Source organism: Phycodurus eques, chromosome 20 (genome assembly GCF_024500275.1).
Source record: "Phycodurus eques isolate BA_2022a chromosome 20, UOR_Pequ_1.1, whole genome shotgun sequence".
Lineage (NCBI taxonomy): Eukaryota > Metazoa > Chordata > Actinopteri > Syngnathiformes > Syngnathidae > Phycodurus > Phycodurus eques.
This window is the reverse complement of record NC_084544.1, coordinates 15174662-15196628: the sequence shown is the minus strand read 5'-3', so window position 1 is coordinate 15196628 and position 21967 is coordinate 15174662. Positions and strand designations below refer to the sequence as shown.

General features: G+C 45.8%; 2 long non-coding RNA genes and 1 pseudogene across 2 annotated transcripts; 1 reads left to right on the top strand and 2 right to left on the bottom strand.

Annotated features, from left to right (window-relative positions):
- Positions 1-21967, bottom strand: part of LOC133395583 (protein OSCP1-like) — a 53203-nt pseudogene that overhangs the window by 8441 nt on the left and 22795 nt on the right.
- Positions 14249-17578, bottom strand: LOC133395584 (uncharacterized). Its single transcript, XR_009767255.1, has 3 exons — positions 17288-17578; positions 14393-14467; positions 14249-14315 (listed from the first exon to the last, which is right to left on the bottom strand). It is a non-coding gene; the product is annotated as an uncharacterized LOC133395584 (long non-coding RNA).
- Positions 20448-21806, top strand: LOC133396110 (uncharacterized). The gene is made up of 3 exons (XR_009767322.1): positions 20448-20537; positions 20639-20689; positions 21588-21806. It is a non-coding gene; the product is annotated as an uncharacterized LOC133396110 (long non-coding RNA).

Sequence of the window (21967 nt, the reverse complement as noted above, 5' to 3'; positions counted from 1 at the left end):
TGGATGTGGAGGGTCCAAGAGGATTTTGCACGCTCTTGTCTTAGTTCTGGCAGCGTGCAAGTCCTCAAGGGTGGGTAGGGGGGTACCGACAATCCTTTCAACAGTTTTGATTGTCCATTTGCAGTCGGAGTTTGTCCTTTTTTGTAGCAGCACCAAACCAGACTGTGATGGAAGAACACAGGACTGATTCGATGACCGCTGTGTAGAACTGGCTCAGCAGCTCCGGTGGCAGGCCGTGCTTTCTCAGAAGCCGCAGGAAGTACAACCTCTGCTGGGCCTTTTTGAGGACGGAGTTGATGTTGATCGCCCACTTCAGGTCCTGAGAGACTGTAATTCCCAGGAACTTGAAGGTCTCGACAGTTGACACAAGGCAGCTGTATAGCGTGAGGGGCAGCTGTAGCGAAGGATGCCTCCTGAAGTCCACGATCATCTCTACAGTCTTGAGCGTGTTCAGCTCCAGGTTGTGTCGGCAGCACCGCAGCTCCAGCCGCTCCACTTCCTGTCGATATGCAGACTCGTCACCGTCCTTGATGAGGCCGATGATAGTGGTGTCATCTGCAAACTTCAGGAGTTTCACAGTCGGGTGCGTTGAGGTGCAGTCATTCGTGTAGAGAGAGAAGAGCAGCGGAGAGAGGACACAACTTGGGGTGCCCCAGTGCTGATGCTGCGTGTGGATGAGGTGGCCTCCCCCAGCCTGACCTGCTGTGTCCTGCACGTCAGAAAGCTGTAAATCCACTGGCAGATGGCAGGTGAGACGCTGAGCTGGAGAAGCTTGGATGAAAGGAGTTCAGGGATGATGGTGTTGAACGCTGAGCTGAAGTCCACGAACAGGATCCTCGCTTAGGTCCCTGCACTGTCGAGGTGTTCGAGGATGAAGTGCAGTACCATGTTGACTGCATCATCCGCAGATCTGTTCGCTTGGTAGGCAAACTGCAGGGGGTCCAGCAGGTGACCTGTGACACTCTTGAGGTGGTCCAGCACAAGACGTTCAAAGGACTTCATGACCACAGATGTCAAAGCGACAGGCCTGTCGTCATTCAGGTTTCTTCAGGTTTTTGCAGGTTTCTTGGGGACTGGAATGATGGTGGAGCGTTTGAAACAGGATGGAACTTCGCACATTTCCAGAGATTTATTGAAGATCTGAGTGAAGACGTGGTATTTTTCCAAAGAGGTTGTACCAAGAAGAAATGTCTTTATTCATCTCGATGGCGTCCAAATGAATAAAAAATTTATTTTCCTGCAGTTGATGATTAGTTCTGCATGTCAACCCAAAATATCTTCAAAACAAATGAAGAGTGACAAAAAAAGAGGATTTAATTCCATAATTGGTAAAAGAGTATTCATTTTCAACTTGTAATCTTTTTTTCATATATATTTTCTGAATCTATTTGGTGCATGATTTTATATGAGTCCTCTTTAACTTTATTGATGAGACAATATCAACCATCCACAATATCTTCCCATCAAGATTTCTCCCTACAGGCTCATTCCAGCACATTCGACCACATCCAGGATACGTCGTCATTGTGCACCGGCCAGTGAGCTTGAGCGTGACCGTGGCTGATCCTTATCCTGACCACCTGTTGCATCCTTGTCTTTTCTGCAGAGGCATGCTCAGATAAGAGCATGGAAACAATCCGCAACCCGCTGCAGAAAACAAAAAAATTTCTCACAACTCGAACTTTCAAGAAGTTGAATTGTCTCTCGACAGACTGATTTTCCAGGATGTCAATGAAAACTCTCCCCCTGGTTTTCATGAACCTTGGAGGGGAGATGCTTTACATACTGGACCATCCCCTGCAAGCTCACAGCACTTTTGAGGGCAAGTCTGAAAAAGGTAAGTTGAAAACTTGCTTCTACCAGTCTTTCCAGTCATGTTGCTGTCATACAATGTACAAAACATTTTAAATATAAACATTTGTTTGTATTTTTTAATGTTTAACAATTGTTTCCTGTCTTTGTTTTTTTTTTTGGAAAGCTGCAGAAGTGTGGTCTGAAAATGACAGAAAAGAGGTACAGGCAATATGCTAAAGCAGGTGTTCACTAATCTTAGGTTGGGAGTCTGTAAAATTATTAAGTGCACACCTGCATGTGGGGATGGAATTCTCCAGAGCTTCACAGATTGCCACTGGAATTCTGTTACACTCCATGTCGATATCACAGCGCTGGTGGAAAAAAACAAGATGGCGCCTACCGGTGTGGTCGCCTCGGTAACGCGCTCTCTAGTATTATTTTTGTGTTTTTCGACCGTCTTTGGAGACCTTACACGACTCACTTACACAAGGGGAGACCTGCTAACCATCAAGGAGGCTACTCCGGACTTTCTGTCAACAACTTTTGCAAATCTGCTCAGTTTTTTCCCCGAGTTACTCACCGGAGCGGCCTCCGCGGTTTTCGGTGCATGGAGACGAAAACGGCGCCACAGAGGGAAGCGCGGCGGCATTCAGGTGAAACTCCGCAAGAGAGGACACAGATTGGCGTTCCCGTCGATCCACCTCATGAATGTACGCTCCCTACCCAACAAAATGGACGAGCTTCATCATTTGTTAAAGACCAGTAAAGACTTCGGACGTTCCGCGGCCATGTGCTTCACGGAGACCTGGCTTTGCGACGCTGTACCCGATGGCGCCGTCATGCTTCCCGGCTTCCACATTCATCGAGCGGACCGCGACATGGAATCATCGGGGAAAACAAAGGACGGCGGGATATGCCTCTATATCAACGAAAAATGGTGTACGGACGTCACGGAGCTCAGCACACACTGCAGCCCCTGTTTGGAGTTGCTGTTTTTGAACTGAAAACCATTCTACTCGCCACGTGAGTTCGCATCATTCATACTGGCTGGAGTCTACATTCCGCCTCAAGCTAACACGAACACCGCATTGCTAACGCTCGCCGAACAAGTCAACGAAATTGAAAAAAAACGCCCGGACTCACCCCTCTTGATTCTTGGTGACTTTAACAAAGCTAAACTCAACCACGAACTCCCTAAATACAAGCAGCACATCGACTGTCCTACCAGGGAAAATAATACTTTAGACCACTGCTACACTACGGTAAAAAACGCATACCGTGCTATACCTCGTGCAGCCCTGGGCTCGTCTGATCACTGCTTAATTCGCTTAATACCGATGTACAGGCAAGAACTTAAATGCGCGAAGCCTACAGTGAAAACAGTGAAAAAGTGGACCAATGAAGCAAAGATGGAACTTCAAAGCTGTTTAGACTGCACAGACTTGAGTGTCTTTGAAAATTCAGCTGGCAGCCTGGATGAATATACGGACACTGTTACATCCGATATCAGTTTCTGTGAAGATGTGTGTGTACCAACAAAATAATTTCGCATATTCAACAACAAGCCATGGTTCACTGCTAAACTTAAGTAGCTTCGCCAAGCTAAGGAGGAAGCATATCAGAGCGGGGACAGGGCCCTGTATAATCGAGCTAGAAACCAGCTGACTAAAGAAATTAACATTGCAAAGAGGAACTATGCAGCAAAGTTGGAAAAACAGTTTAGCGCAAACAACTCTAAATCAGTCTGGCATGCATTCCAATCGCTGACGATCCCCCCAAGCTGAGAACAATAGCACACTAGCCAACGACTTGATTACCTTCTACTGCAGATTTGAAAAGGACAGTTTCACACCACACACCCACCCGGCCGCACCCCGACCACAATCACACCTCTGACTTCTGCGTGAACCATCCATGAATAGGATGTGAGACGCATCTTCAAACAACAAAAGGTTAACAAAGTGGCAGGCCCATACCATGTGTCCCCATCCTGCCTCAAAGTCTGCGCAGACCAGCTCGCTCCAGTCTTCACTCAGATCTTCAATAGATCTCTGGAACTGTGCGAAGTTCCATCCTGTTTCAAACGCTCCACCATCATTCCAGTCCCCATGAAACCTGCAATCTCGGGTCTAAATGACTACAGGCCTGTCGCTTTGACATCTGTGGTCATGATGTCCTTTGAACGTCTTGTGCTGGACCACCTCAAGAGTGTCACAGGTCCCCTGCTGGACCCCCTGCAGTTTGCCTCCCAAGCGAACAGGTCTGCGGATGATGCAGTCAACATGGGACTGCACTTCATCCTAGAACACCTCGACAGTGCAGGGACCTACACGAGAATCTTGTTCGTGGACTTCAGCTCAGCGTTCAACACCATCATCCCTGAACTCCTTTCATCCAAGCTTCTCCAGCTTAGCGTCTCACCTGCCATCTGCCAGTGGATTTACAGCTTTCTGACGGGGAGGACACAGCAGGTCAGGCTGGGGGAGGCCACCTCATCCACACGCAGCATCAGCACTGGGGCGCCCCAAGGTCGTGTCCTCTCTCCGCTGCTCTTCTCTCTCTACACGAACGACTGCACCTCAGCGGACCCGACTGTCAAACTCCTAAAGTTTGCAGATGACACCACTGTCATCGGCCTCATCAATGACGGTGATGAGTCTGCATATCGACAGGAAGCGGAGCGGCTGGAGCTGTAGTGCGGCCGACACAACCTGGAGCTGAACACGCTCAAGACTGTAGAGATGATCGTGGGCTTCAGGAGACATCACGGATGTATCTCATCTGTGACAAAAGTGACAGTTTATTATTATAAATCAAACTATACAGTGCTTTTCATTCATGTCTTTGCCACAGCTGCCTTGTGTCAAGCGTCGAGACCTTCAAGTTCCTGGGAATTACAGTCTCTCAGGACCTGAAGTGGGCGACCAACATCAAAAAGGCCCAGCAGAGGATGTAGTTCCTGCGGCTTCTGAGAAAGCACGCCCTGCCACCGGAGCTGCTGAGACAGTTCTACACAGTGGTCATCGAATCAGTCCTGTGTTCTTCCATCACAGTCTGGTTTGGTGCTGCTACAAAAAAGGACAAACTCCGACTGCAACGGACAATCAAAACTGCTGAAAGCATTGTCGGTACCCCCCTACCCACCATTGAGGACTTGCACGCTGCCAGAACTAAGACAAGGGCGTGCAAAATCCTCTCGGACCCTGCGCACCCCGGTCACCAGCTCTTCCAGCTCCTTCCCTCAGGTAGGCGCTACCAATCAATGCAAACTAGAACTAGTAGACATTCCAACAGCTTCTTCCCTCTTGCGATCAACTTCTTAAACACTTAACCTATAATTCCGTTACAATTAGCTGGCAATTTTTTTACTTGAGTTTGTTGTCACATTTCTGTGGGGCCAATTATGTATTACTCGTGCACTCACTGTAGTTGTCTCGCCATGCTGCACTATTTGTATATACTGGCCACTCATGCCAGAGTAGCATCTGCTCCATTTGCACACTGATTGAGGAGTATCTGTAACATTTGCACAACCAACATTGTCCCAGTCTTTTTGCACAATTGTCAAAAAATGTTTTAAATTTTTTTTAAAAATGTACCGGCAATACCAGATAACTAGCAACCCTTTACAGCTCAGTGACTTTTTTTTTTTTTTTTTTTGTCAATGTCTTTCTGTCTCCAAAGTGTTCTGTAAATTAACAAACTGTCTGTTGTCGTACTAGAGGGGCTCCAACTACCGGAGACAAATTCCTTGTGTGTTTTTGGACATACTTGGCAAATAAAGATGATTCTGATTCTGATTGTCTAAATATACAAAAACATACACATTCAACATGTCACGCAGGACATCATTGACAAAGTTCTGTAACACAGCTGGAGCGTTAGTTAGTCCAAAAGGCATCACCAAATACTCATAATTTCCCATTGGTGTGTTGAATGCTGTTTTCCATTCATTCCCCTCCCTTATCCTAACTAAATGATATGCATTTCAGAAAGTCTAGTTTGGTGAAAATCCAATCCTCCCTCCAGGAACTCAAAGTCGGTGAAGATGAGAGGAAGAGGATACCTGTTTTTCACCGTTATGTCGTTGAGACCTCGGTAATCAATACAGGGTCGCAGAGTCTTGTCCTTCTTGTCCACAAAGAAAAATCCGGCTCCCGCAGGGGATGAAGATGGGCGAATAATCCCGGCTGCCAGGGATTCATCCACATACTCCTTCATAGCCTTGTGTTCCGGCCCTGAAAGAGAGAATAACCTCCCTCGTGGGGGTGTGGTTCCAGGCAGCAAGTCAACAGCACAGTCATAAGGTCTGTGGGTTGGAAGGGATTTGGCCTTGGACTTGGAAAAAACGTCATTAATATCCTGGTAACAGGTGGGTACTTGAGATAAATCAGGATCCCCAGATGGGGTCTGTGCATTGTCATGAGAAACATAGCCCTGAACTTCACATGGTGGCTTGAAACAGTTCTGGGCGCAATTGCTGCCCCATGGTATAACCTGCCCAGAGGACCAGTCAATGTGGGGGTTATGTAATTTCAACCATGGGTTCCCTAAGATAAGGTCATGATTCATGGCGTCAAACACATGAAAACTAATGCGTTCCGAGTGAGAATCAGGAAATGTCAATGTGAGTGTTTGGGTGCGGTGAGTGATCTTGCCCATAAAACTGCCGTCTGCAGCATAGGTGTTGCGGTGGCATTTTATTTGAAAGGTTCTAAGGTGCATACGTCTAACGAGGAGGGAGTTGAGTAAGTTTGCGTCAGAACCAGAGTCAATTAATACAAGTGTATGAATTTCTTGATCAGGATAGCATAGTGTCACTTTAGGAAGAACCCTTGTAGGGTCTTCCTTTATGAAATACAGACTCACCTCTCCCGTGCCCTTGCTACCAGCACCGGCATCTTTGACGTGACAGTTGCTCACGGAATGACCCAACTGACCGCAGTAGAAGACACCGCCCTTCCCTCAGCCGGCCTTGACGTTCCTCAGGGGAGAGACGGAACCCACCCAGTTGCATGGGTTCATCCGTGGTGACGCTAGCCAGTGGACTGAGACCGGAAACAGGGAATCTGCCTTGGTTGGGCTGGTCACCGAGGCTCGTCCTCCAAGTGCGCAGTGACGCAGCCCTCCGCCGAACTCCGAATCAGATGCCCCAGCCACCTCTTCTGGCTCCTCTCGATGTGGAGGAGCAGGGGCTCTACTCTGATATCCTCCCGGATGACCGAGCTTCTCACCCTATCTCTAAGGGAGAGCCCGGACACCCTGCTGAGGAAACTCATTTTGGTCGCTTGTATCCGGGATCTTGTTCTTTCGGTCATGACCCACAGCACGTGACCAAAGGTGAGGGTAGGAACATAGATCGAACCAGTAAATTGAGAGCTTCGCATTTCGGCTCAGCTCCTTCTTTACCACAAGGGACCTATACAAACTTTGCATCACTGCAGACGCAGATAAAAATACCACTAGGTATTTATCTCATAAAACAGTGGGATTGTAAACAGCAGACTGGTGCGGATGCAAAGGCAAGAATTCTCCACCTGACAATGTTGAAGTGAGAATTACCACAACAGAAAATTTGAAGTGCTGTCCTACTGATAAGAAACCAGTTTTTAGAACACCCTAGGTGTTGACAAACTGTACCAAATTCTCTAAAATGGGGAAAGGAAGTAGTAAAATAAAACCCAGGGATACACTGCAGTGTAAAGATTGGAAGTTCATCAAAAAACAGGATCCTGATAAAATCCAATATTTAGACACATGGATATCTGAACACGGCTTTAATGCTCTGTTGAATACACAAAAAATAGCCGCGTTGCAGGAATCAATCATAAAAAAAACAAAGAAAACCCCTAAAAAAATGAAGGAAAAGGGTTTTGAGGAAACAGAATACTGGATGAGAATAGCCTCAAATAGAGAAGAGGGAGAAAGAGAACGGAAAGAGAATGTAGACAAAATAAGAAAAGAAAAAGAATGTGAAAAGAAAGACAGGGAATGTTGAGAGAAGGAAACGGAACAATTAATGTTCCATAGAAAGGAAGATGATGACACAGGACCAGTGTCGAGGAGAAGAGAGAGAGTTGTTGAAGAAAGTGAAAAAGCGGAAGGTGTAACTGTCCCCCTTTATCCTAAATTACCACCGCCTCCACATGATGAGGCAACAGCACACACAATGACTCGATCAGACGGAACTGACTTGAAATGGTCAAAACAACTGGGAGAATTGCTACTACTACTCCACAAATAACTAATATGTCACCTGACCAAGGAGACCTGTATCCAATGATTCAGGTAGCCAACCCAAACACCCAAGATGGTGCCAACCCGACTATTTTAGTTTATAGGACCCGGACTATGGACGACGTCAAAAAGACCGTAGAAGGACTGACACCACATAAAGCAGACATAAACCAGTTTGTTAAGGAAATGGAAAATTTTATATAACTTAAATGGTGCGGAAATTCAATAAGTGTGGATGGCAGCCATGGGTCCAGATTGGCATAATATTAGAGGGCCATGGAATCCAAGAGATGCAAATGGGATTTTGGCCCATGATTGTCGCGAATTGGGACACCGGGTGCAAGGATTAATTAACAGAGCAACCCAGCGTTTCAGACAGAGAGCAAATTACACTGAAATAGGAAAACAAAAGGATGATGAGCCTTTTGAGGAATACAGAGTAAGAATGACAACTGTATTCAAGACTCACAGCGGCCTGCAGGAGGATGGAGATGGAAATGGACCATTTCAACAGCAGTTGAAGAATGCTCTCCATGCAGGTTCAAAAGACGCAATTCCCAGCTGGGTTAACAAACACTGCCTACAGGCACCTTGGAGGAGTATGTAAATCCCGCCCTCCATGCTTAAAAAATAATAAAAGATAAAAAGAAAACATACAGACACATGTTAGCAAGAGAAGATAACACAAATTTAGACCAAGACACATTCAAAGATATGCAACAACGATGTCCCAAAGCTGAACAAGAACTTTGGAAGAAAAATGGCGCAACATTACAAGATGACATCTATTTATGACCAAACAACAAACCTATCCTACCAAAAAAATCGATACAAATGGGCTGCTATATTGAGTCATGGTGTAACACTTGTCTCAACAGGAGGGATGGTGGAGCAGATACATCAACATTATACAACTTATGGCTTTAATTCTTTTTTATTTTTTTTTATTTTTGTAGGGCATGACATGTGAAAGGCACTTTGCAAGGATATCATTCCTCGATATGGCATTCCTGAAAAAATATACAGTGATAACGGTGCCCATTTTGTTCACCAAATTGTGAAAAAGATAGGAGTGATGTTTCACATTGATCTAAAGAATAATCGTGCTTCCCACCCTCAAAGCGCTGGATAAGTGGAAAGGATGAGTGGAACAATAAAAAACAGACTCTGGAGACGGCGTCTGAAGCCAGCGGCAAATGGCCATCATTTTGCAGGACAATGAGGACGTCAGTGGATGTTGGACCAATCAGATGACAGCGATTCCATACTTCCTTTTTGAAATATTGTAGAAGTCGGGAGTAAGAACAGATAGCTTTGTTGAGTCTGCACTGTCTCTGCTGAGGCTAGGATAAGCCTAGCTACTGACCCAGAGCTCTGTAAAATGTATAGACTCCTCTGTCAGGTATAAATTGGTTGACTTTTAACACGTCGTTATAATTGTAGCTCTTTCACGAAAACGAACACGCATGGAACCTCGAGAGTAATAGATGATTAAAAAAATCTGGTTCCTACGGTATCAAAAGTGGTAGAAATTGACTTCAATCTGCAGCCAAGAGGGGACATCTGGTGGTGGTGTGGAGTTGCAAGACTATTTGATAAATTACCAAAGAATGTAACAGGTCTTTGTGCCCTAGTGACTTTGTTGTTACCGGTATCGGCATATCCCGTGTCTGTACAAGAATTAACAGCTAGTCTATCCACTGTCATGCCAGAACATTGGCGACGTCACAAAAGAGCAGTAGACTGGCAGGGCCAAAATGATCCAACATACATTGACGCCGTTGGTGTTCCCCGTGGTGTTTCAAGTGAGTACAAATTAGTCGATCAAATAGCTGCAGGATTCCTCGATCTGTTGGTGGTGTACAACCAACAAAAACATAGACAGAATCAACGACATCCATACCAACATGCAAAACAAAAAACAACTCCTGCCTTTCATAAATATTATTTGGATGGCGAGTTTTGGAAAAAAAAAAAAAAAGTCAAGGAAAAATTGTGGCAAGCTTTCATACAGGGAGGGCCAGATCCGCCCCATGGGGCTTAAATTTGACACCTGTGTGCAACATACGCTCTTTTGACACATCTTTCTGCTATAAGTTTTTATCTCCATGCCAGAGACAGAAACCGCTCCCAACCCTTTGGCTAACGAAGAGCTCAATCTACTGGCCCGTCTGATGGGCACTGTTGAGATTGAGAACGTGTCCGGTTCTCAAATTGGCTTTCAGATCAACCTGTTTAATTCAGACCAAGAGGAGGATGAGGGGTACGTGTTTTATTTCTTATCTGTCATTTTTACCATGATGTGGGTGTTTAATTTGTAACTTATTTTGTTCAATGGAGGAGCTTCAGGTGGAGCTGATGAGTCATTTGGAGTGATAAATATACAAGCCCTGCACGTCCATTGCGTGTTTCTGGAACTGCGGCGTGACTGAAATGTTGGCAGGCCCAGACCATATTTCAGGATGAACATTCAGCAACTCAGCTGGCTCAAATCGCCACCCTTTTTGCAGAACAAGAGGAGATGCCAGATGATGTGAACAGTCACAAAGAAGATGACCTGCTGGCCATGATGGATGACCTCTGACCCTTGTGACATGTTAATATTCAAATCCTGTCTTCAAACCACTTTCCACTCTCCTGGAGCGTAGCGCATCTAAATAAAATTTTAAACACATGATTTCAAGAAAGTTTGAATTCATTTATTGCTGTTTTTGACACACTTAATCAAATATTTATTGACGATTATTGCTCTTTTGTATGACCTCTTTTAGAAAAATAACAGCCATAAAGAGCATTTCTTTTACAACAGAACCAAAGTGCAGTTCAGTCGCGCGAGCCCCTGAATGTCTGCCATTAGCCCGCAGGTGGCGCTGTTGTGTTACTTGACCGGAAGTATGTGACGTATGTATAGACGTCATCACGTCACGTTTTCTGTATCCGGAAGTGTTTGGCATTCTCCCGCGAAGGCGTTTTTTTTGTGCGTATTTTTCAAATGGATTAAAGCGCAAGCTAATGCAGGTAAATGTTGGATATTGTACATACATGGACAATAAGTTTTTAATGTTTCTAGTTGTCGCTGTATAGTTTAAATATGAGTTACTGCTAGCCCATGTACAAAAATGGTTGAAGTAAATGGTAACGAAGATAAAGTTATTTAACTAAAAGTATATTTCACCAGAAAACCAGCAACGTTCGCCTTTATTTGTGCCGCTTGTTCCAATCTGAAATTGGTGTTGCGTGTTTGTGTATCTCTTTCAAGTAAACATGCCCACACAGGGAAAGACCTCTTCGATAGAAATTCAGCTAAGATTGTTTCCCCCCCTCCTATGTACTCTATACATATGCTACTCACAGAAAGATTTAGGGATTTTTCGTTTTCAGATTCAATTTCAGATTTAACCTCATATGTACATGTGATAGTGGTTCCTGAACTTTTTACACAAAGTACTACCTTTAAAAAAAAACATTGAAAAAAAAATACTTAGCTCTCCCAGTACCGCTATAATGACCGACGTTAAAACATGTCGTAGGTCTGAGTGTTCATGAAACACGAGACAGTTTTTTTTTCCCATTAAAAAGTTAATTTTAAATTATTATAAGCCTTTTCAACATTATGCATTTTGAAAATTGAAAAAAGAACAAGATCCGGATACAAGCGGCCGAAATTAGTTTCCTCGGCAGGGTGTCATCCGGGAGGATCTCAGAGTAGAAAAAACATGCATTAATTGGAGACTCTCAATTGCCCGTAGGTGTGACTGTGAGTGCGAATGGTTGTTTGTTTGCATGTGCTCTGCGATTGGCTGGCGACCAGTTCAGGGTGCACCCCGCCTCCTGCCCGATGATAGCTGGGATAGGATCCAGCACGCCCGCGACCCTGGTGAGGAGAAGCGGCTCGGAAAATGGATGGATGGATAGGAAATAAAGTCAGAAGGCCAATTCTGACCTAATTTCTCTATTAAAAATCATTTCAAGTGTTTCTGTTCTAATTTCTTGGTGGTAAAATTTTGCTTTCCACCTACTTTGATATTATCCAATATATTTAAAAAAAAAAAAAATCGACAATTTTAATATGGAATTTCACTCTTTCAATGGAACTACTGAAATTAAATACTCAATGCACTGAGATGCACCTCGACATTTTTGTAAAGGCAGAATTTCAAAGCGACGTAGTAGGCTTTGGGCAGATTTATAGGAACTAAAAATACTTAGATATACTGTACTTACCAGTCAGATGATTTACGCTGGTGGCTGCACTCCCCCACTTTCTCTTTTGCTTTTTGCCCTAAACAAAAACAAAACAAAAAAACATGGAGTCATCACACAAAAAAGCATTTGAGAAATTATTCTTGACTGTTGTTGCTCCACTGTATAACAACTCAATGACTCTGGGACTCACGTAGTTGTCTCTTTAGGTCCAGTCTGGGTACCTGGTTGCATGGATCCGACTGAGCCGCTCAGATTCTTGGAAGTAACTGAGCTGCTCAGCCGGCGTCAGCGACTTCCACTGTGGACATCACCAAAGTGTCATCGCACACATGCAGAACAACACCAGACAAGCGACGAGGACGTGTTTGTCGCAAACACACTCACCAGTTGCCCGAGGACCTTATTGACAGCAGCGCTGTCTTGCCAGGGCGGCCTTCACAAAAGCTCCATGAAGATCATGAATGCATTAGGGGGCTTCTTGATGTAAGGCGCGGTGGACTTCTCCGTGCATTTATTCGTCTTTGTTCTAATGGGAAAACCAAGCATCAGCATGTCGCCTCTGCGAAGGTCGAGTAGGATGGAGAACTGGGCCAGGCACAAGCTTGGAAAAGGTCTGTCCTGTTGTACAAACACCTCAAGACGCACGTGTTGTATAACAGGAAGTGTGCGAAGATGCAAACATTCAGTTCGCTGCCTCACCGGCCCAACATCCAGGCCCCATTCTGAGACCCCAAACTCAGTGTCCCCCAAGAGAAAAATGGACACGAGGTCCTCGTCGGGCCTCGTTGAGGGCACCACAAGCTCTGGATTTATTAAAACATTTGCAATACATTTAAAGTCTATGCTCCGATCCGGCCGCTTCCTCCGCCTCCAGTGCTTCAAGCTGCCTGTACAAGGCCGCCGTCAGGTCCACCTCGGGCCCCACATCCAGGCTCAGTGCGGAGCCCCCAAAGTCTGTGTCCCCCAATAAAATACTGGACACGAGGCCCCCCGTTGAGAGCACCGTGAGCTGTGGCGCGGGCACTGCAAACACAAATAAAAACATAGGTCAGTTCTGAGACGTGAGTCATGAAACGACTTTCAAAATAATCTCATGACTGCCACTGCAATATTCTGCCTTTCCTCAGGTTGTATAATGCTCAGTTTGCTTGGAAACAGAGGTAGTAACTGTCGTCAAGAATTTGGTACACAATGTAAAGATTTCAGTCCACTTTTCAGTTTAAGGCGAAATTATGGACAGAAGTACCAAAGCATATTAGGGCCATAACAAAAATTGAAGCTGCTGTGATCCCATTTCCCGGTAGATAGACGAAGGACAGTGGCAAAATATTAGGAACATCTCTGTAATCAACATATAAGTGCATCTCAATGCATGGAAGATATTTTCTTTTTAATTAAAGTTAAACAATAATAATGTATATTATATTATAATATTATTATATTATAATATTAATATGATATAATTATATGATACATTATTTTTGTAAAGGCAGAATTTCAGAGCGACGTAGTTGGCTTTGGGCAGATTTATATAAACTAAAAAATACTTTAATATACTGTACTTACCGGTCAGATGATTTACGCTGGTGGCTGCACTGCCCCGATTTCTCTTTTGCTTTTTGCACTAAACAAAAACAAAACAAAAAGCATGGAGTCATCGCACACAAAACATTTGAGAAATTATTCAACAACTTTTGTTGCTCCACTGTATTATAACTAAATGACTCTGGGACTCACGTAGTTGTCTCTGTAAGTCCAGTCCGGGTACCTGGTGGCGTGGATCCGACTGAGCCGCTCAGATTCTTGGAAGTATCAGCGACTTCCACTGTGGACATCACCAAAGTGTCAGCGCACACATGCAGAACAACACCAGACAAGCGACGAGGACGTTTGTCGCAAACACAACTCACCATTTGCCCCAGGACCTTGTTGACAGCTGCGCTGTCTTGCCGTGGCGCAGCGGCCTTTCGTGAAGGCCGCTGCGCCACGGCTCCTTCATGAAAATCATGAATGCGTTCGGGGGTTTTTTGACGTAAGGCGCGGCGGTGGACATGTTCCCGCGTTTCCTCCTCTTTGTGCTAATGGGAAAACAAAGCATCAGCATGTCGCCTCTGTGTGCATGTGCCAGGAAAGACATTTTACAGAGAATACTTACTTTGAATTCGCTGGCGAAGGTCGCGGAGGATGGCGAACTGGGCCCGGCACCAGCTCGGAAAAGTTCTGTCTTAATCTACAAACACGTCAAAACTGTCATGGTCTGTGTTTTGGTTTGGGTTGTGTTCAGTTTTGTTCCATGTTTTCCTGTGTTCCATGTTTGTCGTGTGCTCCTTAAGTTGTTGTGTCCACCTGTTCTCGTCTGCTTTGTGTCAACCAATCAGCTCTCTCCAGCCACTCGTGTCTTGTCCAGGTGTTCCTCGTTGTCTCGTCTATCTGTTTGTATTTAGTTCCCTGGTTTCTTTCAGTTCTTGTCGGTTCATTGTCGTTGTCACGTCTCTGCCATGTCATAGTCGTCAGTTGTCTTTATCATTGTGGTATGTTATTGTCAGGTGTCATTCTACCTTTCTATTCCACGTCTTACTCACAGGTCATAGTTTGTTTCCAGTTTTAGATATTCGAGTGTTTCTTTGTTACTTTGATTTGATTGGTATCTGTTGTGGGACTTTGTTTAGTTTTCCCTTTTTGAAGATTAAATATTATTTTGAGACTCCCGCACTCCTGCCTTGCCTCCCTGCTTCCCTGGAATTGGGTCCACCATGTTCTTGCCTTGCGTTACTCGCCCTCGCCTTAACCACGTACGTGACAGAATGAACCGACCAGAACAGGACCCAGCGGGAAGAAGATGGCGTCACCCTGGACACCACCAAACTGCCTCCCACCGTCCTCAGCCTGCCATCCATACCTACCCTCCTCCAGTAAGCCCAATCGTTCAGTCTTTTCTGTCCTTTTCATCGGGTCCCCCCACTTGTCCTAGTTATTCACCATGCCCTACTATTTTACATCCACATGTTTCTTTAGATTCTGATTTTTCTGATTGTGAAGATGGCCCCGATTTAGTTAACCTTCTGTCTGATTCTGACTCTGACACAGACTTAGATTTTTCTGGTTCCTTCCCTAGTTTATCCCGTCCTCGTCAGTTTTTATCACGTCTCCCCATTTCCAACCCCAGTGAGTCCAAAACCTTTCCCTCGGACCTTTTCTTGGGCACCCGTTTGGCCATCTACCCGGGACCGCCGCGTGGTGGCCAACGGAGGCGCCCAAGTAAAGGTCAAATTTTGCCCCCTCGTTTTTTCCCTGTTCACAAGTCACTTAATTTTTCACCTGTTCCCACACGTTGTTCCACGGCTCCAATTAAGTCACGTCCAGTCAAACCTGCCCCCAAGCCACCATGTTCTGTACCAGCCATTTTTCCTAGTTCACCTTCCCGAGACCTTGTGCACTCTTCCACTCCCGTACCCTCTACTCCCAAACCTCAATGGCGGCAGGCTGAGGAAGCGACTGCAGGCCCCGTTCCTGCTCCTCGGCTGCTGCGGCAGGCTCTCGTTCCTGCTCCTCGGCTGCTGCGGCAGGCTCCCGTTCCTGCTCCTCGGCAGCTGCGGCAGGCTCCCGTTCCTGCTCCTCGGCAGCTGCGGCAGGCTCCCGTTCCTGCTCCTCGGCAGCTGCGGCAGGCTCCCGTTCCTGCTCCTCGGCAGCTGCGGCAGGCTCCCGTTCCTGCTCCTCGGCAGCTGCGGCAGGCTCCCGTTCCTGCTCCTCGGCAGCTGCGGCAGGCTCCCGTTCCTGCTCCTCGGCAGCTGCGGCAGGCTCCCGTTCCTGCTCCTCGGCAGCTGCGCCAGGCTCCCGTTCCTGCTCCTCGGCAGCTGCGCCAGGCTCCCGTTCCTGCTCCTCGGCAGCTGCGCCAGGCTCCCGCTCCTGCTCCTCGGCAGCTGCGCCAGGCTCCCGCTCCTGCTCCTCGGCAGCTGCGCCAGGCTCCCGCTCCTGCTCCTCGGCAGCTGCGCCAGGCTCCCGCTCCTGCTCCACGGCAGCTGCGCCAGGTTCCCGCTCCGGCGGCGCTCGTCCAGCGGCCGTCACCCGTCCTCGCTCCGGCGGCGCTCGCCCAGCGGCCGCCACCCAACCCTATTGCCTGGCCCCTGCATTACCATTGGCTTCGGCACCGTGGCCGTCCGCCTGAATGGCCCTGTAAAGACCCTGGTGCTTGGCGTCCTGGACGACCTCCTGAACCGCTCAGCCAAGCACCTCACCCTGGGTGGCCTGGATGGCCACCAGACTGACCTGAGGGGTGGACTCTGTACCCTCCTCCAGGCCCCCTTCCGCCCACCCTGGGTTGGTGACTTTTTGGTTGTTGTTTGGGGAACGTCTGGGATCCGTTCCTTGAGAGGGGGGGTACTGTCATGGTCTGTGTTTTGGTTTGGGTTGTGTTTAGTTTTGTTCCATGTTTTCCTGTGTTCCATGTTTGTCGTGTGCTCATTAAGTTGTTGTGTCCACCTGTTCTCGTCTGCGTTGTGTCAACCAATCAGCTCTCTCCAGCCACTCATGTCTTGTCCAGGTGTTCCTCGTTGTCTCGTCTATCTGTTTGTATTTAGTTCCCTGGTTTCTTTCAGTTCTTGTCGGTTCATTGTCGTTGTCACGTCTCTGCCATGTCATAGTCGTCAGTTGTCTTTATCATTGTGGTATGTTATTGTCAGGTGTCATTCTCCCTTTCTATTCCACGTCTTACTCACAGGTCATAGTTTGTTTCCAGTTTTAGATATTCGAGTGTTTCTTTGTTACTTTGATTTGATTGGTATCTGTTGTGGGACTTTGTTTAGTTTTCCCTTTTTGAAGATTAAATATTATTTTGAGACTCCCGCACTCCTGCCTTGCCTCCCTGCTTCCCTGAAATTGGGTCCACCATGTTCTCGCCTTGCGTTACTCGCCCTCGCCTTAACCACGTACGTGACAAAAACGCGTGTTGAACAACAGGAAGTGTGCGAAGATGCAAACATTCAATGATTCATACACATTTGACACATTATATGGCACCAACAAGTTGGATACAGTTGTGTGTGTTACTTACATCAGTCCAACAGGTAGGAGGCTGATGCTCACCACCGACGGTGCACCGCTGACCTGCAAAAAAAAAATAACGTACTTTTTATTACGACTCAGTTGTAACAAGTAACGAAAATTCCTCAACAGCAGAATAAGAACCACCATTAAACATGATTTAAGATAGGATAATATTGTATCCCCAATGAGCAAATGTAACAGGAGCACACAGTACATTATTTAGCAAATAATAAAAATACATATTCAGAAACGAAGCTTTATTCAATGACTTTCTTAAACCAAAGTGGCTTGCGACCCACAACCCTAAACCCTAAAATAAGTCAATCCGCCAATCACACGGCGAAGACTGGGGTGCTCTCTGTGACATCACGCGTCAAGTTCAAAGAGCGGCGATGGCTAAGCTAACGAGCGAGCTAGCTAACGGACGGCCAATTTGACCGACATTTTGTACATTACACCCCAAGGAAAATAATAAAAACGCCTCTTTTGACCTTCAGAGACCATCACAATATGGTGAGTCTTCTCGAAGGGGCTTGCGATTTGGCCGCCATTTTAAGAGCCACAATGTTCAAAACAACAGTCGAAGCGATTTTAGCTTGGAAAAAAAGACAAATATATCCATGAAACTCCGTTAATGTCCTGTTATGGGTGGTCGTTTTTGCCAGACACAACACAAATTGGTTCAATTCATCTAACAGCCGTAATACATTCAGACATATTGTGATATTGAAACAAATGCCAAATGGCGGTACATTTCTTGTATTTACCTCAGGTTTCCAAGTTTTCTCAAGTATTTAGCTGGCCGCCATTTCACAATATGTTGCTGTTAACGGTACAAACCACAGCAAAAATTCATCAGAGTGACTGATTAAGTGTACGCAGAGGTGGCGAGAGAAGCCAAATACTGTACTCAAGTCAGAATAATGTGACTCGTCTAAGTAAAAAGTAGTCCTCCAAATAATTACTTGAGTAAGAGTAAGAAAGTACTCTGTGAAAAAACACCTAGTGAGTAAGTAGTGAGTAACTTCAAAATGTTTTTTTTAATCAGAACATGAACGTCAAATAAAATCGAAATAGATATATCATTTCATCATTTTGCTGATTTGTGCTTATATTTAACCTGATGGATTGTATTTTTTCACCAAAATAACAAACAAATTCATTGCATGATGATTTCAGAAAAGGGTTGCTGTCTAGCCCTGACTAACTCTTGGTTAAAATTACAAAGTCTTTGTTTGTCGAGGTCATCGTCAATTTGGAGTTTAGTTTTTCTCCACTTACGTTCTGCTCTCCTACACTTTGATTTAGAGGTCTTGTAACATCATTGTGCTCCTCCACGGTGTTCTCGGTCGCCTCAAGATTGTCACAGTTTTAATAGCAGCGACATCATTCATGACATTTAAGAATTTAAATGTCATGAAATTAAATTAAATGCCACTGCCGCACCCTACGTCAAAAAACCTCCGAACGCTTTCGTGAAGGCCGCTGCGCCACGGCAAGACAGCGCCGCGGTCAACAAGGTCCTGGGGTAAATGGTGAGTTGTGTTTGCGACAAACGTCCTCGTCGCTTGTCTGGTGTTGTTCTGCATGTGTGCGATGACACTTTGATGATGTCCACAGTGGAAGTCGCTGACTCCGCAGCTCAGTTACTTCCAAGAATCTGAGCGCCACCAGGTACCCGGACTGGACCTACAGAGACAACTACGTGAGTCCCAGAGTCATTTAGTTATTATACAGTCAAGAATAATTTCTCAAATGCTTTTGTGTGCGATGACTCCATGCTTTTTTGTTTTGTTTTTGTTTAGTGCAAAAAGCAAAAGAGAGAGTGGGGCAGTGCAGCCACCAGTGTAAATCCTCTGACCGGTAAGTACAGTATATCTCAGTATTTTTTAGTTCCTATAAATCTGCCCAAAGCCTACTACGTCGCTCTGAAATTCTGCCTTTCCAAAAATAATAATAATATAATATATAATATTATAATATAATATACATTATTATTAATGTTTAATTTTAATTAAATAGAAAATATCTTCCATGCATTGAGATGCACTTATATGTTGATTATCGAGATGTTCCTAATATTTTGCCACTGTCTTTCGTCTATCTACTGGTAAATGGGTAAATGGGATCACAGCAGCTTCAATTTTGGTTATGGCCCTAATATGCTTTGGTACTTCTGTCCATAATTTCGCCTTCAAGTGAAAGGTGGACTGAAATCTTGACGACTACTGACAGTTACTACCTCTGTTTCAAAGCAAACTGAGCATTATGTAACCTGAGGAAAGGCAGAATATTGCACTGGCAATCATGAGATTATTTTGAAAGTCGTTTCATGACTCACGTCTCAGAACAGACCTATGTTTTGATTTGTGTTTGCAGTGCCCGCGAAACAGCTCACAGTGCTCTCAACGGGGACCTCGTGTCCAGCTTTTTATTGGGGGACACAGACTTTGGGGGCTCCGCATGGAGCCTGGATGTGGGGCCCGAGGGGGACCTGGCGTCGGCCATGTACAGACAGCTTGAGGCACTGGAGGCGGCCGGATTGGAGCATAGACTTTAAATGTATTGCAAATGTTTTTATAAATCCAGTGCTTGTGGATTTATTAAAACTCGTTGGGCCCCGGTGCCCTTAATGGGGCCTGACGAGGACCTCACGTCCAGTTTTTTATTGGGGGACACAGACATTGGGGGCTCCGCATGGAGCCTGGATGTGGGGCCGGTGAAGCAGCGAACTGAATGTTTGCATCTTCGCACACTTTCTGTTATTCAACACGTGCGTGTTGAGGTGTTTGTAGAACAGGACAGAACTTTTCCAAGCTGGTGCCTGGCCATCCTCCTCGACCTTCGCCAGCGAATTCAAAGTAAGTATTCTCTGTAAAATGTCTTTCCCGGCACATGCACACAGAGGCGACATGCTGATGCTTTGTTTTCCCATGAGAACAAAGAGGAATAAATGCACGGAGAAGTCCACCGCGCCTTAAATCAAGAAGCCCCCTAATGCCTTCATGATCTTCATGGAGCTTTTGTGAAGGCCGCCATGGCAAGACAGCGCTGCTGTCAATAAGGTCCTCGGGCAACTGGTGAGTGTGTTTGCGACAAACACGTCCTCGTCGCTTGTCTGGTGTTGTTCTGCATGTGTGCGATGACACTTTGATGATGTCCACAGTGGAAGTCGCTGACGCCAGCTGAGCAGCTCAGATACTTCCAAGAATCTGAGCGCCACCAGGTACCCGGACTGGACCGACAGAGACAACTTCGTGAGTCCCAGAGTCATTTAGTTATAATACAGTCAAGAATAATTTCTCAAATGCTTTTGTGTGTGATGACCCCATGCTTTTTTGTTTGTTTGTTTGTTTAGGACAAAAGAGAAAGTGGGGCAGTGCAGCCACCAGCGTAAATCATCTGACTGGTAAGTACAGTATATCTAAGTATTTTTAGTTCCTATAAATCTGCCCAAAGCCTACTACGTTGCTCTGAAATTCTGCCTTTACAAAAATAATGTAGAGGTGCATCTCAGTGAATTAGTATTTCATTTCAGTAGTTCCGTTGAAAGAGTGAAATTCCATATTAAGAGCAGACCTGAACTGGTTGCCAGCCAATCGCAGGGCACATACAAACAAACAACCATTCGCACTCACATTCACACCTACGAGCAATTTAGAGTTGTCAATTAACCTACCACGCATGTTTTTGGGATGTGGGAGGAAACCGGAGTACCCGGAGAAAACCCACGCAGGCACGGGGAGAACATGCAAACTCCACACAGACGGGGCCGGCCGGGGATTGAACCCCGGTCCTCAGAACTGTGATGAATTGCTCTAACCAGTCGTCCACCGTGCCACCTACTTAATTTCCTCATAAAAAAAAATAATAATAATGAAATAGAATGAAATATGTAATTTCTTCCATGTATTGAGATGCATTTATATGTTGATTGTAGAGATGTTCCTTATAATTTGCTGCTGTCCTTGGTCTATTTACCGGTAATTGGGGTCGCCACAATATTAGAAACATCTGTCAGTATGATCCAGTGCAGTTGTACACAGTATTATATGATCACAGCAGCTTCAATTTTCATTATGGCCCCAATATTCCTTGGTACTTCTGTCCATCATTTTCCTTTAAACTGAAAAGTGGATTGAAATCTTGACGACGACTTACAGTTATTACCGCTGTTTCAAAGCAAACTGAGCATTATACAACCAGAGGAAAGGCAGAATATTGCACTGGCAATCATGAGATTATTTTGAAAGTCGTTTCATGACTCACGTCTCAGAACTGACCTATGTTTTTATTTGTGTTTGCAGCGCCTGCACCAGAGCTTTTGGTACCGGCCCCAGTGCCCTCAACAGGGCCCGACGAGGACCTCGTGTCCAGTATTTTATTGGGGGACACAGACTTTGGGGGCTCCGCACTGAGCCTGGATGTGGGGCCCGAGGTGGACCTGACGGTGGCCTTGTACAGGCAGCTTGAAGCACTGGAGGCGGAGGAAGCGGCCGGATCGGAGCATAGACTTTAAATGTATTGCAAATGTTTGAATAAATCCAGAGCTTGTGGTACCGGCCCCGGTGCCCTCAACGGGGCCCGACGAGGACCTCATGTCCAATTTTCTCTTGGGGGACACTGAGTTTGGGGTCTCAGAATGGGGCCTGGGTGTGGGGCCGGTGAGGCAATTTATTTCAAATGT